Source organism: Strix aluco, chromosome 1 (assembly GCF_031877795.1).
Source record: "Strix aluco isolate bStrAlu1 chromosome 1, bStrAlu1.hap1, whole genome shotgun sequence".
Classification (NCBI taxonomy): Eukaryota; Metazoa; Chordata; class Aves; order Strigiformes; family Strigidae; genus Strix; species Strix aluco.
Genome location: NC_133931.1, coordinates 45315501 through 45326001, shown reverse-complemented (window position 1 = coordinate 45326001; position 10501 = coordinate 45315501). Strand labels below are relative to the sequence as shown.

Sequence of the window (10501 nt, the reverse complement as noted above, 5' to 3'; positions counted from 1 at the left end):
GAGGGGCCCGCACACTCCCGGCGAGCCGGCTCCCCCGCGGCCGGGGGGTCACCGCCGCCCCCCGGCGGACCGGCAGCTCCAGCGGCGCCGAGGCCGGGAGCGCGCCGCCCCCGTCCGCCGGTGCTCGCCGCGGCGGGACGGGCCGGGACGGGCGCGGCCGGAGGGCTGCGCGCCCCGGGCGGGCCCGGCTGAGCCTCCCGCTGCCCGCCGGAAGCGGCCCCCGGTGCGGCGCCCCGCCTAACCGCCCGCTCGCCCCGCTCCGCTCCGCCACGGGGGGGGTGCGGGGTGTGCGAGGGGTGTGGGGGGGAGCAGCGGGCACCGCGTCACCGGATCGCCGGCAGCGGGGCGGCGTTACGGAGCGCCCCCGGGAGCGGCGGGGGGCGGGCAGGGGTCCCGGGCGGGGCCGGCATCGCCGCGGCTGGCTGCGGCCGCGGTGGCGGCGGCGCGCCGCCTCGCCTCCCCTCGCCTCCCCTCGCCTCCCCTCGCCTCCCCTCGCCTGGCCGCTCGCCACCGCGGAGGGGCGGCGCTGCCTCCCCCGCCCTCCCCCGCCCGGCGCCCCCGCTCCGTCTCCGGGAAGAGCGCGGGGAGCCCCACGCTCCCGCTCGGCGCGGCGGCGGAGTTTGAGCCGGTGGCGGCGGCGTTGGCGGCCGGGGGGCGATGCCGTGTTAGCCGGCGGCCCGCCCCCGAGGTAGCGGCGGCGGGAAGGGGCGCGCGTTGCCGGGGCTGTGGCTGGCACCATGGGCAGCGGGCTGGGGGGCGCGGCGGCCGGGCTCCCTGCGCGCTCCGCCTGAGCCCGGGGATGTGCCGGCGCCCGGTGGAAATACCGTGGAAATAGCGCGGAGCGGTCCGAGGAGGGCGAGCGGCAACAGCGTTTCACCAGCGGAGAGAGGCGGTCGCCCGGCGGTGGTGTATCGGCAAGTAAGTGCTCCGCTTCCGCGGTCTTGCCGCTGCGTTCCCTTCGTCTCGAGTGACTTTTTGGTTTTTTTGCAGCTGTCGGTCGCCCGCTCCTGGTTTGGAGGCAGGATGGTCGGCAGTTTTCAGGCGTTTAGGTGCAGGAGGTTTGTAGCTGGGATTGCAGGGGAGCCCGGCTCCAACTCCGCCGGAGTCCGCCGCGGGCATCCCGCCGGTGCGGTGTACGGCGCGGGAGCCGGGGAGGAAGCATCGTGTCCCAGTGCTTCCCGCTGCTGCGACTCTTAAGAGATGATGCCTTCTTACGGGCGTTAGTAGAAAATGCCTTCTCCTTTGTGCTGAGCTGTAACAAAATTCTAAGAGTCTCTTAATTGCTTTCCATCAGTGCTTCTTGTCGGAGAGAGGCAAGGCGCGTGTTAACCTTTCAGACCCACTTAGAGATTAAGGATAGCGAACGCAGAGTTTTGATTTTTGTGCCTTTAACTTTCTCGTGCCCTACCTGGTGGTTTTCTTTGAGGTGCTCTTGCCGTGAGGATATGGTTTGCCCAGCCTTTTTTGTTTGCTTACTTTTAGTCTGTGGATATTTATTGCTATACTTGACATTGCCATGAAACAAAAAGTTGACTGTAATTTATTTCAGTATATGGAGCACAGATTGGAAGCAGGGGATTAATGCTGCTCTCGGGGGAACTCCAGAGGAGGAAGCCCATGGGGCTGTAATCTCTTGCTAAAAACTCAGAGAGCTCAGAGCAGACCTGTCACACCGCAAAGAATGAATTCAGTTCACCTTTCAGCACTGATAGTGTATAAGCTGAGCAGCCTGCCTTCCCGCATCTATGAAACACCCGTCTCTGAAACGCAGGGGATAGAGATGTGAATTCTGGGCAGGTTTGGGAGAAGACAGAACTTCAGACAGTGTTTAATTAAGTTTGCTCTTATTGATTTCCTTGGTGTCTTCTCTGTGAGCCTGAAAACGACAATCTTTTACAGTGACCTTGATGTACGTTCTGTTCTAACACAAAAGCAGCACAGAATAAAAGCATTTACACAGATTTATAGCTAAGCTCTGACGTTTCACTAAGAGCTCAGTCAGCTCCAGTGAATGTGGTAGCTTCATCAGGGGCACTGGGCATAGCATATGTGTAAGAAATAACTTGGGGAAATAACTTGCTAGTAGTGATGAAAGTATAAGTTGTGATGTTGGAAGCACATGCTCCTGCAGAAGTGTCACTGTGCATGAAATGTTTGTTGAGTTTTGGATATTTTGTTTTCCAGTCAGTGAGATCTCTAGTGAAAAGGGTGTGTGGGTGTGCGTGGCAATCTCAGAGCTTCCCAGGTTAATGCACTTTGATTTGTCAGCAGCAAGAGATCTTTTTATGCACCAAAATACACATTTTTACATAGATGCAATATTGACATAATAAGATTAGAAGATGTTGGGATGTCAGTAAGGTGAACGTGTAACTAAGTCAAGTTTATAGCAGAAAGATAAAGTAAGCCTTTCCCCTAATGGTGGATGGAGATCGCTGTGGGTAAACCGGGTGAGGGTAGTGTCATTTGTTTCAGTGCAGTTTATGGAGAGCATTCTTGTGGTTCGTATTTCTGACTTTGAAGATACTGCGAAACACAGAATAACTGTTGCTAGACAGTGGGACGCAAGCCTATCCATTACTTAAAACACAGCTTCTTCTGTGTCATGTCAAAAAAAGTATAGTTTTTAGCAAAGTCTGCCTATGGTTTTATTGTAGTAATTCCTTCCTCTGTTGCAGAGTGGCAGGCTTTCACTAGGCATGTGCAAGGGAGATCATAAAACACTGAAGCATGCACTGATCTGGAATTCATTTGGGCTATATATTACATTTGAGGTTTCCACTATTAACATAAGTAACTGCTTATACCTGATTATATAAATAAATGGGGTTTAAAAATTGCATCATCTTTGTCATTTCTGATGCCTGTTACAGAACCCTTTTCTTCCTTTTCTTTTTAGTCCTTCAAACTAATCTAATTCTACACTCACTCTTTGCCTGGAGAGAAAGAAAACATAATTTAATGATGTATCATTTGGCTTTTGCAGTATCTTGTCCCATAGCTATGAGATAATCTAATGACAGTCCCCATCACTGAATTAAAGAACATGGTGCTCTAGACTTTCACTTACAGCCGGGTTTTCACTCTGTTACATGGCTGAAGAACCGAGTTTTCACAGGGTCTGACAGAAAAAAACCCAAACATTTATTTTTTTTTTTTTGTTAGAAACTTGAAAGGGGAAGGTAAGACCTGAGTTCTTTAAGGATATAATTAAAAATTATGACTTCTGAGATATTAATCAAACCCATTTATCTTCACATATTTTCTTTATCTTTTACTTGGTACTTGTCAGAAAGCCCTTCTGCATATTTATACTTCAGTTTAAAATGTGTGTAGTTCTTAATTTAAAAATTCAAGAGTGGCCATCGTACAGGTCACTGTAAGGTTATTGTAGTATCCTCTTTAATGTTCTGTATCCTAATTTGCTTGTGTCTTTCGAATCAGAGGTTTCCAAAGTACAATATATTCAGCTTTATAGCATGCATTTTATTTTTAATACTATGCAAATCTCTTTAATAGCAAAGATGTTAACTTGATTCAGAAATTTCAGGGCAAGCTCAGAGATTATGTTTCTTCGCTGATTTTTTTCATGTTTGCTCAGACATGCTGTTTGGCTTGTCAGGCATAACTTTCATGGACTGACAGAAAGACCTGTAAGCAAAATTAAACATATCAACAGTTAAGCATGGTTCTTCTAGTCAGCCCAACCCAGCTGAGTGTGTCATTTCTATTTATTCATCTTAAATGAAATATTAAGACAAACAAACAAGAGCTGTAGTCTGGTCTCGGTTCTTCTCTCTGAAGTGCTCAGATAAGTACCATTTCTTCATGCTCGGAAATTAGCACTAGTCCTTGTACCCAAGCTACTAGGAAAACTGTGATATTGTCAGTATTTCTTACCAGTAGTCGTCACCAGGTCTGCTTGCATGCATTGTTAAAAAGATAAGGAGTTGTAGTGAATGATAAGAAATGTCAAATGTATTTAATGTGTAGTCTTTCTTGGCCCTTCTCATGGTTGTGCTTTCAGTGCAGGTTTCCGGGGAGAGGACTGAAGGTGGGTGGGTTGAATCCCAGTTTGAGTCTGCTTCATCAACATGTACCTCTGGCAGTCTGCTGTGACATTGGCTCAGCATGATTACACAGCTGACCTTCTGTATTTGCCCCAAGTTTTAATTACCACAACTGGAAGAGTCAGAAAGCCTTACTCTCGTCATGGCCAACCTAAATTTTCTGCATTCCTGTTGCAGATCAGAGGAGGGAGAGAAAGCATACATTAAAAAAAAAAAAAACCAAACAAAACAGATCATGCCTCAATGATGCAGCTTTAATCAACATGAGGGAATGCAGCGGAGACACAGCCAGTGAAATTCACATATATATTTAATTACCCAAGGGAGAAATTATTATCCATCTTGAGATACTGATTTAGTAGGTGATGTGTCTACTCCCGATGAAGAAGAGGAGCTACGTGAAATGGAACCAAAGCTTTTTTCCACTGCGCATTTCAGATGTGGCTGTCACTGTTGTTTGGGACTCTGAGCCTTATCTTCAGTAATTACCTTGGGTTGGCCAAAAGAGGTGGAACACTCTGTTGTGTGATAAGTCTGGTGGTGCAGGAGCCGAGGGCTGTATTGTTTCCTGGGGACTTGCTCTCTTCAATTTATTAAAGTAACGAGTAGAGTGAAACTAATCAAGAAGAGTGTTTGGGATGTGATTAATTTCATGACTTGTTCTCCAGTTTACTTTGGGTAGTGTTGGACAAAACCTTAAAAGTTCTTCACTGTGATATTAATGTGAGTGTAACAATAGATTTGAGTTATGTATATATAATTGTTCTAAAAGATGGGGTTGGGGTTTTGCTCCTGAGGTCAAAACATGGATAAATAATACTGCTGGACAAGCTTTGCTGTGTCACTCAGGTATTTGAAATGACTTCAATGATAAGACATGGATGGTTAGTGGAAGACTGTACTGTACCTTCCCCTGTGAGAAGCAGGAGGTCCCCTATGCCAGGAGCTGAACACAGCTGAACACAGTCTTGCCCTGAGAATGGAAGTGGCTGTTCCCGGAGTGGAACAAGCCCTGGAGCAGAATGAAAGTCCTACACTGGTGCTTGCAGGGTGCTTTTCAACAGCTGCTGAAATTCCTGTTTGAGATGTGGTTGAGGTAAACACACTGATGTTTTACTGCTTTAATACTGGCACTGCTACTGAATCTGTGAAAGAACTCATAGCTTCAGAGATGCCGTGAGTGCAATTGATTGTTGGCTCGGTTGATTATTCTGCAGATAGTTATCATCTCGATCTCATCTCAAGAGTGTTGGACTTTTTTATGTTTTTCCTATGAAGTATTTGTTACTTGCTGTTGGATTTGTGTGTTCCTTCCCTGGGTGGGTGAGATTTTGGTTCAAAGGTGTGCTTTTAAAGCTGATGACATCAAGCACTTCTGAAGTGTTTGTTGCTTGGAGCTTCTGAGGTAATGTTTCTGAGGTGGTGTTATTAGAGGAGGAACAGTTTATTCATTGGATTATTCTAAAGTTTGGGTTTATTATATTTTTTATTCAATCTCAATGTATTCTTTCAAATAGTGGACAGTGTACTGGCTTTATTGTTGAAGATGTTAGAAATTACTCTAAGTAAATTTTATATTGCTTTTGGTCAAATTATTTAAATAGACTTACACTTAACTGCAAGCAAAAGCTGTTTGAATAAAACAACACACATGCCTTTTTCCCCTCCACCTGTTATGTTAATTTTTTTTTTTAATGAATATGGCTATCCATACAGAAGTAAGAATGGGAGTGCTGTTGATGAGATTCATTTTTCTTCCCCTTTCTGTCAAAAAACTAAAGGGAATTTGAAATTTTCCTGTACAGATGACAGAATCTGATGAGGGATAGTAATCCTACCCTCTGATTCTTTGTTGGTATAAAGATTATTTTGCTATTTTTATTTAGTGTAAAAATGTGACTGATTTCAACAGGTATAATACTAAGTTCTTGGAAATCTTTTCAAAGTTTGATATTCACACATAATATAGTTGTTAATATTTGCCTTACTATAAAGCATTGACTCTCAATTACAGAATTGTTTCTGAAATTCTTTTTATGAAATGCTTTGATATTTCTAAATATATATTCATTCAAAATCGTGTGAGATAGTTTTTTCTAATTGCTCCACATGGCAAAATGTTTTGATAGACTATTTTAACAGTTGTGAATAATGAACTGTATGCTTCAGCTTCTGCAACACAAATGGACATTGATTTTCCTTGGATTGCTTTTGACCCCTAAAGTAAAGCAATTAGAATTATGCTTGTAAGAGAACTCTCTTCTCTCTCTCTCTGTCATTTTATATATATATATATATATATATATGTTACAAACAGCCTTTGAGAACTGATTTACATTAATCAGTTTTTTTTTCAAGTGAAAAAGGAAGGGAAAATCATCAGCACTACAGTTGTCTTGCAGCTCTAGGTTTCATCACACACAGCTGTCTGCCTGTATCCATTACCGGTTGGTATCGCAGCTGTATGTTCCTGAATGCAGCAGAAGTCACAAACAGTTCTCCGCACAACTGTTTTAATCAGTTATTAAGTGGCAAACATTTATGTAGCAATATTAGGGTTTGGTCCAGGCAGAACAGTTGTTGTCATGTAACAAAACACACACTGATGCATGCGTAGAGCTCTTCACTGAAGATAGATTTTGAGTAAAAATCGGCGTCAGACCTGTATCTCTATGGGTTTTAACATTTGGAGTGCCTGTGTTCTCATTCTGTGGTTTATGTGTTTTGCTTTTTTATGAAACAACTTTATGAACACAGAATGTAATATATAATAAAAAGTAGTCTTCTCAAAGTCAGTGTTAGGCTTTAATAACACAGAGGAATGGATGTAAAAGCAAACTGGGGCTACAGTTCCAAGGAGCCGGAGCAGTTAACGTGTTATGAATGGGACACAATTGGCCACTGCCAGGGGTGCAGTTAGTGGCAGGGCTCCCTGTCTGCAAACCAAGCAACTATTAATGTAAGTGCAAAAATAGCTACTCTGTTGCTTTTTCAGCTGAAGGAACTCTCAGTCAAATACAGGGACATTCGTGAAGGATTTTTACTGGAGGAAGCCTACTGTAACTGTGCTAGATGTTTCCATACAAAGTACGTAGAAATAATGGCAGCATCTCATGATTATGACCTCTTGTTTTCTTTAGCTCACTGAGATTAGGAAGGACCTTCCCGCATAATTGAATGCACAAGTAGAGAACTTCTTTCTACACTATGTCATTAGTCTTTCAGCTAGCTAACTCTTAAGTGTCTGTAGTAATGGTTCATCATAGGCTTCTTTTCACAAGTTACTGTCTTACGCAGTTGTGAGGTTGCCTGGACTATTTTCTTGGGATGTCTTAATTGAAATTGCCTGTATTTCAGTTTATTGATCTGTTTTATACGGCAACTTTCCTTTTCATGACATTAAATAGCCTCCTAGTAAGCTGAGATGATCTTACTGATCAGTGATTATACATTCTTTTTGTTATTATGTATGTTCTCAATGTCATTTATATACCTATATATGTTTGCAAAGTTTTCTTGTTACTTTAAAAAACCCACCTTCCTATTTTTGGGAGATGGACTATATGATTATTTATCACATGCTTTGATTAATGGAGAAATCCAGTTGTTAACAGTGATTTGATATTCCCATTTATTGCTCCTATGCAACATGCCCTTTCATGTACCTCTTATTGCCTCTTTTTTAACCTCTTCATAATATTACAATACTTTTTCCTGAAATGAAAATCTCAAGGTTAATCTCAAGCATTATTTATTTTTCTCATCTACTACATTTTGCATCCACTTGATTCTGTAGCTTTTTGTGCTCTGCTTCTGTGTGTCTATGTATAACTCTTTATTAAGATTAATATATTATCCTTTATATACTGTATGTTTACAGGACTGAGTCCATGACTTTTTCTCTTTGAAATTAGACTTGGTTTTTCATTTTATAGTTAACTCTTTGCTGCAATTGTCTAACAACAGCAGAGACATGCTTTTTTGTGGAAAAGTGTTTTGGGAAATGGAAAAAGAAAATATTTGCATACTGGTTCCCTTTTGGCAATTTACAAGAACTTAATCCAGAATCTGCTGAAATTAATTGGACTTTTTCTGTTAAGTTCATACCTTGTATATGGACCCATTTTTGTCAGTACTCAACAAGATTACTTAGGTCATTACTTTTAAGTATATTTTCAGGTTTCAACCAGAACTAGCTCATTTTTGCCTAAAAATAATAATTTGGCTTAATACAACTTTATTGTTTTCTGAAAGGAAATAAGAGATTGAGGATATAGTTTGAATATACAGGAAGATTTAGGGTAGAGACTATTACATTGTAGACCTTATTATGTCACATTTGGGGAGGAGTAAAAAGCCTGCTTGGTCCAATCAGTTACGCTGTTGTGTTGTTGCTGTATTGAATATTGTCTCTGAAAAACCTGATAATGTGCCCAAGATCATAATCATAAAATAATTGCTGTACAACTACTGCTTTTTATCAAAAGTAAGATGGAAAATTCTGCAAAGCTGGCAAGATACTAACATGCAGATTGGTTGATATATCTGGTTAAGGAAGAAGTCTGTTATTCTGAGAGAGTGAGAGATACCCCTCAAATTGCTGTTAGGCAGGTGAAGCGAGTTTGGGGATGATGGTAAAACTCAGAAAATGATTTAAATATCCATCCTTGATCCTTGAATAAATGCTTTGTTAAAATGGAGTGAAAAGAGGATTCGTATCCGGTGTGGCTGAATGGCCAGTACAGGGGGAGGACATCCAGTTCTGAGAGGGTCATCTGGCAATGGACCTGAATCTCTGCTCACTCAGCCTCCAGGCTTTTCAGCTGAGACGTCTGTAAGAAAGTATGGGATATGAGTATTGGAGCAGTGGAGAACAACTCTTGTGACATTTTTTGTTAGCTCTTTATTCAGCCTTGTGAAACCAGTAGCTTCAAGACAGCCTGTTTTTGTGTAGGTAGTGAGTCCAATCAGAGTGATATGGACAAGCTCCTGTGAAGCTCTTGCACCTAGGAGGATGGGTTTAAAGAGTTTGCAGACTGGTATGGCTTCCTGCTAAGCTCCTGACACCCAAGGGGGTTTAGGATTGCATGATGCTATGTCTTAGGGGAAGAGTTTTTCTCCAGTCGATACAGACTGGCACTTTTGCAAGAGGCAGTCCTCAGAATATGGCACCTGCTTCACCACATTACATTATTTTCTAACAAACTTTTCTTACAAGAGTGTTTGCTACAGTAGATTCAAACAGGAATGCCTTTTGATGGTTTTGTTCCGTGTTCAGTTTCAGGAGATGTTTATATCCTTAAACATTATGAAGAAACATGATGCCTACCTATCTTGGAAAAGTGTATCAGAGAAGAATCAAATATGTTTTCTACTGGGTAACAGTAGGGAAGGATTAAGACCTGATCTGAAGTGCCTATTGAGAAATATGCCCTTTAGTACTGAAGGGGACAAGCTACATTAGCTTGTTGTCACAGGAAATCACACTCAGGAACCTTTGTATACAGGTGAACATATCTATATGTGCTTTCTTAGGAGAAAATGTGGTGCAGCTGCTGACCTTAGACATTATAACTCGCTATGCAGGGGAAGAGGGTACCTTTAATGGGAGTTCCTCACTCTAACTATGCCTACTATGATAGAGCCAGCAGTTATTCTCTGAATCTCAACACTGAAACCTTAAAGAAACTTATAAGCATCTTTTCCTTTCTTCTTTCTTAAAGGAATTAATTTAAATAAAGCTTTCCTTATGTCAGTGAAATGTTTACCAAGTAGAGCAGAAGCTTTTAATAGTTTATAACATGTTATGAAGGGCAGTAGTAATGACCAGTCAGTAGATAGAGCCGCAAGCACTTTAAGTGTTATAAGATGCAGCTAAGATGTCACATACAGCTGTTCATTAGACAGAATGATAGTAGGTGTTTAAGGATACTGATAGGGAACTCTGCTGGTTTTCACTCTGGATTTTTTTTGCCACCTTTTACCCTCAGGAGCATAAAATGACATAACACTTTCCCTGCTAGGTACTGCATGGTAATACTGACCACCATATGTATACAGCAGCATGCCTTCTAGACAGTTCTTTGATGGCTGCAGGACTGTAAGCCTGAGATCACAAGAAGCTGGGGTCATAAACGTATAAATAGACTATATGAAAGATGGCAGACAAACGCAGTGTGTTTGCTTTTGCATTCTTTATGCTGTGATAGAGAAAGGATATATATGACCCTTGAAAAGAGGAAAAGGTGAATAGCTGCATTTCTGGACAAAGCAGAGAGAGAACTGCAAGAAGGACAGATGCAAGGTGTTTGATGAGAGAGCTGCTGTCTGTGTTCTTGAGGGGGGAGTGGTGCTTCCCAAGACTGAAATTGTTCAGTAATATTCAGAATTACATCCTTGAATTATGAACTTGCTACTTGTGCATAAGAGTT

At 42.6% G+C, this 10501-nt stretch overlaps 1 protein-coding gene across 4 annotated transcripts in view; it reads left to right on the top strand.

Moving 5' to 3' along the window:
- Nucleotides 1-466: 466 nt before the first annotated feature.
- SNTG1 (syntrophin gamma 1) overlaps nt 467-10501 on the top strand; it is a 370446-nt gene continuing 360411 nt past the window's right edge. For all 4 annotated transcript variants that reach the window (XM_074819579.1, XM_074819587.1, XM_074819554.1 and 1 more), the window contains exon 1: nt 467-918. The gene's annotated coding sequence lies outside the window, so the exon portion shown is untranslated. The remainder of the gene's footprint in view (nt 919-10501) is intronic.